The following is a 6,400-nucleotide window of genomic DNA, read 5'->3' as shown; positions in this document are numbered from 1 at the left end:
ATGAGCACATGAGCAAAGACATGGGCGTGTGTCTCAGTTGTGTGAAGGACACGGTGTAAAACACGGGCGTGCGATGCGGCCGTGTGAAATCCACTTGATGACGACGTCATAAACAGAGAGTTACACGGGCTCTCAACACGGCCGTGTGACTTTAATGACAAGGCCGTGTGAGTTACACAGGCAATCCACACGGGCGTGTGGATACTGCTCATAAGAATAATTTTGAAATTTGAGAAAAAAATTTGTAGTGATTTTAATTTTAGTGTCGAACTGATTCTATTGTTTATATTGGACGTCGAGGATCTATCTTTGGGATTTTAAGATTATTTTATGTGTGTATTAATGGTAAATTATCCGATAGGTCCGGTAATACTCTTGGAAAAGAACTGGGGCTTGTTTGAGGTGTGGTTCATTAGAGCATTGTATTAGAGAGTGTCCGTAGAGGGCCGATCAGATGCAAGCTCCAAGTATTGGTACTGGACGATCACTGGGAGCAGTGCAGTAGCCACTGAGAGGCCGTAGTCAGGCCAGAGGTGGTAATCGGTTGGGCCGTGGTCAGAGAGCAACGGGCAGAGGTATTGGTCATACTGAGGTGAGGCAGCCGGCTCTAGTTTATGCTGCATGTCACCGAGAGGACAGATATGCTCTGGACGTCATCACAGGTACGTTCTTTATTTATAATGTACCTTATACTGCACTGATAGATATAGGATCTACTCATTCCTATATAGCTTGTACTGTGGCTGAGAACTGTATCTTGGTTGAGAGTACTGCAAGTGAGGTGACAGTACTGAGTCAGCTAGAATAATCAGTAAGGGTAAATAAGTTGTTTAGAGACGTTCCTTTAGAGGTTCAAGGGGCTATCTTTCTAGCTGATATGATGGAACTACCTTTTGGAGAGTTTGATCTGATACTAGGAATGAACTGGTTGGTCAAGCACCGAGTGAGCTTAGATTGTGCCACTAAAAGGGTTGTATTGAGAACTGCGAAGGATAGTGAGGTAGTAGTAATTGAGAAGCGTCAGAATTATTTGTCGAATGTGATTTCTGCATTAAAGGCTGAAAAGTTGGTTCGTAAGGGATGTGAGGCATGTCTGGCCTACATCAGTGTTTCAGATTCTGAGGATTCGGCGGTTAAGAATATCAGGACGGTTAAAGACTTTCTAGAGTGTTTCCTAAAGAGTTACTGGGTTACCTTCGAGCAGAGAAGTGGAGTTTGGGATTGAGCTTATTCCTGGTACAGCTCTGGTGTCCATCGCTCCCTATAGAATGGCAGCGAAAGAGCTTGTGGAGCTTAAGGCTCAAATTTAAGAATTACTGGATTGTGGATTCATTCGTCCTAGTGTGTTTCCATGGGGAGCACCAGTGTTGTTTGTGTAAAAGAAGGATGGATCCATGCGTATGTGTATTGACTACCGGCAACTGAATAAGTTGACCATCAAGAGTAAGTACCCCTTACCGAGGATAGACGATCTGTTTGACCAGTAACGAGGTGCTTCGATTTTCCCTAAGATTGATCTTCAATCAGAGAATCACCAATTGAGAGTTAAGGAGGCTGATGCGTATAAGACGACGTTTAGGACTCGTTATGGACACCACAAGTTCCTAGTAATGCCATTTTGACTGATGAATGCACTGGTAGCTTTTATAGGTCTGATGAACCGAGTGTTCCAGTCCTATCTAGATCGATTCGTGGTGGTATTTATTGATGATATACTGGTGTATTTGAAGAGCGATGATGAGCATGATAAACACCTCAGAGTGGTTCTACAGATTCTGTGAGAGAAACAATTGTATGCCAACTTTAGTAAATGTGAGTTCTAGTTACGTGAAGTAGCATTTCTAGGACATGTGGTTTCTGCGGAGGCAATTAGAGTTGACCTTTGAAAGATTGAGGCTGTCTTGGATTGGAAGCATCCTAAAACAATATCTGAGATTCGTAGTTTCGTGGGACTAACTGGGTATTATCGACGATTTGTAGAGGTTTTCACTGATTGCAGCACCCTTGACTAAACTGCTACGTAAGGGTGTGTCGTTTAACTGGACTGGTTCACAGTAAAAGAGTTTTGAGAAGCTCAAAGCTGTACTAACTGAGGCCCCTGTTCTGATACAGCCAGAGTCTGGGAAAGAGTTCACGGTCTATAGCGATGCATCACATGTTGGTTTGGGATGTGTGTTGATGCAAGGGGGTAATGTGGTAGCATATGCGTCTCGTCAGCTTAAGACTCATGAGACGAATTATCCAACACACAACCTGGAGTTGGCCACAATAATATTCGTACCAAAAATCTGGAGGCATTATCTATATGGTGAAAAGTGTATCATCTACACGGATCACAAGAGCCTCAAGTATCTTCTCACTCAGAAGGAGTTAAATCTTCTCAAGTATCTCCTCACTCAGAAGGAGTTAAATCTTAGACAGCGTAGACGGATTGAATTGCTTAAGGACTACGATTGTATGATTGAATACCACCCTGGTAAGGCCAATGTGGTGGCCGACGCACTAAACGGTAAGGTTATGAATAATTTGAGGGTGATGTTTGCTCACCTCAGTTTATTTGATGATGGTAGTCCGCTGGCCGAACTTTAGGTTAAACCGAAGTGGATTGAGCAAATTAAGGGTAAACAGTTGGGGAATGAGTCACTGAGTCTTTGATTTTGACAGGTTGAAAGTGGTGATACTGTGGATTTTGGACTTAATAGTGAAAGGGTGCTCTATTTCCGTGGAAGAATTTGTGTTCCAAAGGATACTAAATTGAGGCAGTTGATACTAAAAGAGGTGCATAGTAGCCCCTATACTATGCATCCTGGTGGGAATAAAATGTACCGAGACCTTCATGACTTATATTGGTGGCCAGGACTTAAACGAGAAGTTACTGATTTTGTGAGTAAATGTCTGACTTGTCAGCAGGTTAAGGCTGAGCATCAGTTACCTTCAGGGTTGTTGCATCCAGTTAAGATTCCACTTTGGAAGTGGGAGAGAGTGACTATGAACTTCATTAGTGGGTTACACCTAACGCCTACTAGAAAGGATTTAGTGTGGGTCATCGTGGATTGATTGACTAGGTCTGCACATTTCATGCCGGTTCGTACTAATTACTCTATTCAAAAGCTGGCTAAACTGAATGTGTCTGAGATAGTGAGACTGTATGGGGTACCAATTTCGATAATATATAATAGGGATCATCGTTTTACGTCTCGGTTCTAGAAAAAGCTACATGAAGCTTTGGGTACAAGGTTGGGCTTCAGTACTGCGCTCCATCCTCAGACCGTTGGTCAATCTGAGAGGGTGATTCAGATACTGGAAGATATGTTGAGGAGCTACGTGATTGACTTCCGAGGCAGTTGGGAGGAGTATTTGCCGTTGGCTGAGTTCACTTACAACAACAGCTACCAATCTAACATACAGATGGCACCTTACTAGGTACTATATGGTCGTAAGTGTCGCACTCCCTTGTGTTGGACTGAGTTGGGCGAGCAATGTGCTCTGGGCCCGGAACTGGTTTCTTATACCGGGAATAAAGTTAGACTGATTCAAGACCGACTGAAAGCAGCATTTGATAGACAGAAGTCCTACACAGATCTAAAGCATCGTGAAATCGAGTATTCTGTGGGAGATTCTATTTTTCTTAAGGTCTCGCCATGAAAGAAAGTATTGAGGTTTGGTCGCAAGGGTAAGTTGAACACAAGGTTTATTGGGCCTTACCGTATTCTGAAGTGAGTGGGACCAGTTTCCTACCAGTTAGAACTATGTCTCATAATGTATTCTACGTCTCAATGTCGAGGTTAGGCCAGATCTGACCTTTGAAGAGGAGCCAGTTCAGATATTGGAGCGAGATTTTAAGGTTCTAAGAAGAAAGTCCATCCCACTGGTTAAGGTTCTTTGGTGTAATCATAGCTCTGAGGAGGCTACGTAGGAGCCTGAGGATGTGATGCGACCGCAATATCCTCATCTATTTTGATCAGATAAAATTTCGAGGCCAAAATTTTCTTTAACGGGGTAGAGTAGTAATGCCCCAAAATCCCATATATTTATTTTCGTATGTTTGTGGCACAAATTTGTATCTGTTTCAGTGGTTAAGTAGTCTGGGAAGCGTCTGACAGGTTCCAAGTTCAAGCTTTAGCTTGGGTAATTTTTTGCTTTTAAATGAACTAGTCAGTAGGCTTATAAATAAATGTTGATAAAATATATTGAATGGGCCTGCTGGTCTAGTGGTTAAGTGGAGTGTTAAGTGTCTGGAGGTCCGGAGTTCGAATCTCCGTGCGAATAAGAGATTTATTTTACTGCTTGTGTCGTGCGCGTGTTTAAGTAGAATAGGATTCTGGGTAGTGGAATGAGTGGGGAGTCAGGTGGAGCGTTTTTAGGAGTAAATTGGAGGAATGGGGTAGTTATCGGGATTTGATTGTACTTTTTTCCCATTACCAAAATTTTGTTTCTTTTTCTCCAAAAAGGTCTCTGCCGATTTTCTCCTCTTGCTCTTCCTAGCTGTCATTTTCACCTTTCTTTTGCTGCCAAATTTCTTGTTTTACTCGCCTCTCTTCTTTCCAAATTCTTTCCCACTTGGTTTCGTGTCGTTTCTCCTTTGACTACAATCTCTTGGTAAGTGTTAGTTAAGTAAATTGTTCTCTAGTTAACTGTTATTAACTGTTCGTTGACAAGAGTGTTGTTATCGTTTAGGAGGGGTTCCAGGGATTCAAAAATGTTTGCTGGAGGCTTAGATTCATGGGAATCGCCGCTGTTCTTTTGAAGGTGAGTTTTTGTCTCTCGTTTGACGAGCACCCCATTTCGGGTTTGGATTAATTCAATTGATTAAGAGACCAACTGAGTGAAATATGTCCAATAATAGGTTCTGCAGTGCTCGTGGTGACTTTAGCTTTAAAACGATCTAGGTGTGTACCCGAAATGCTGAAAATGGGATTCGAAAAAAAGCCAAAAAAGCATATTGTCGATGTCACACGGGCATGTGGTCACCCGTGTGGTAGGCCGTGTGATAGCACATGGGCGTGTGGTCGACGAGGCTAGGCCGTGCGCACCAGACACGGTAGTGTGATGGCCAGGTAGGCCTTGTGCGAGACATGGGCTCGACTGATTTGGGCCGTGTGGGCCACACAGGCTTGTGGGCCTACATGGGTAAACCACACGGGTAAACCACATGGGCGTGTGAGATTTTGGGCCAGGTTGTGTGATCCACACGGCCAAGGCCAATTTCAGCCATGTGGGCCACAAGGGCGTGTGGGCCCATACTGGTAGATCACATGGGCGTGTAAGCCCAATTTACTGATTTTTTTGTTAAGGTTGCACGGGTCGCATGAGACAACTGTGAACCTACTGTGAGATCGATAAGTAATGCTTTGATCTCTAATTGACTGAATGATCTATGTATGATTGTTTACTGAGCATGATTAGAATAATGTATTGATCATATGAATGACACTATGTGATAGCATGCCATGACTGTATGTTGCATTGCATGGGGATGGGATAATATATGTGGAGGAAGTGTACTGATGGCTTCGAGCCTAATACTGGCAGCTCAGCTGCAAATTACTGTCTAGTGCCACTTTCGGTACTATTTTAGAGTGTAGGGATGGGTGGATTGATTATATCCCCACATGGAGTGTAGGGTTGGACGGAGATGGTGTGTAGAGGCTGGCTGGGTAGGACTTGTTTACTGCATAATCATATCTTGATCGACATCGATATCAGTAATGGGCCAAGGCCCAAATGCATCACTATTTTTGTACTGAGATGGGCTAAAGCCCTAACTGATACTGTCATTGATACTAAAAAGGGCTTAGGTCTAAACTGAGTTTATTTTGCATTGTCTGCTTGTTTGCTGGGGGAATTACACACTGAGTTTTTGTAAACTCACACTTCTGTTTAATCTGTATAGGTAATCCCTAGATTTGACGGATCGGTGCAGCGGGGGACTTGACGGTGGCCACACGTACCTAAACTATCTCTTCAACTTTGGGTATTTAAATTTTTTATTATATTCTGGGGTAATGTTTTATGTAAATTGCGGAATTTCTGGGACTTTTACTTAATTTGGGTTATTATTTATTTTTATGGATTTATAACGGTTAAAACGTTTAAACACTCGGTTTCAAAAAGGCAAAGTTTTCTCTAATCACGTGATTTACTCAAAAACGACTTTTAAAAGCTTCTGCAACGAAATGGGTAAAAACGATTGATTTGATAGGTAATGATTTTGGGGTCACAAGTGTAGCAGATAGAAAATCATTTTATTATAACAACTTAGTTTCAAACGCTATCATATGACGTCGCCAGATTCGACCATAACGTCTAGACCGAGTTTGGGGTGTTACAAATTCAGTCAGTTCCTCAAGTGAATAATCAATTCTCATTGGAATAAAATGGGCAAACTTTTTCAACTTAT

This window comes from Gossypium arboreum, chromosome 7, assembly GCF_025698485.1.
Source record: "Gossypium arboreum isolate Shixiya-1 chromosome 7, ASM2569848v2, whole genome shotgun sequence".
Classification (NCBI taxonomy): Eukaryota; Viridiplantae; Streptophyta; class Magnoliopsida; order Malvales; family Malvaceae; genus Gossypium; species Gossypium arboreum.
This window is presented reverse-complemented; position numbering follows the sequence as displayed.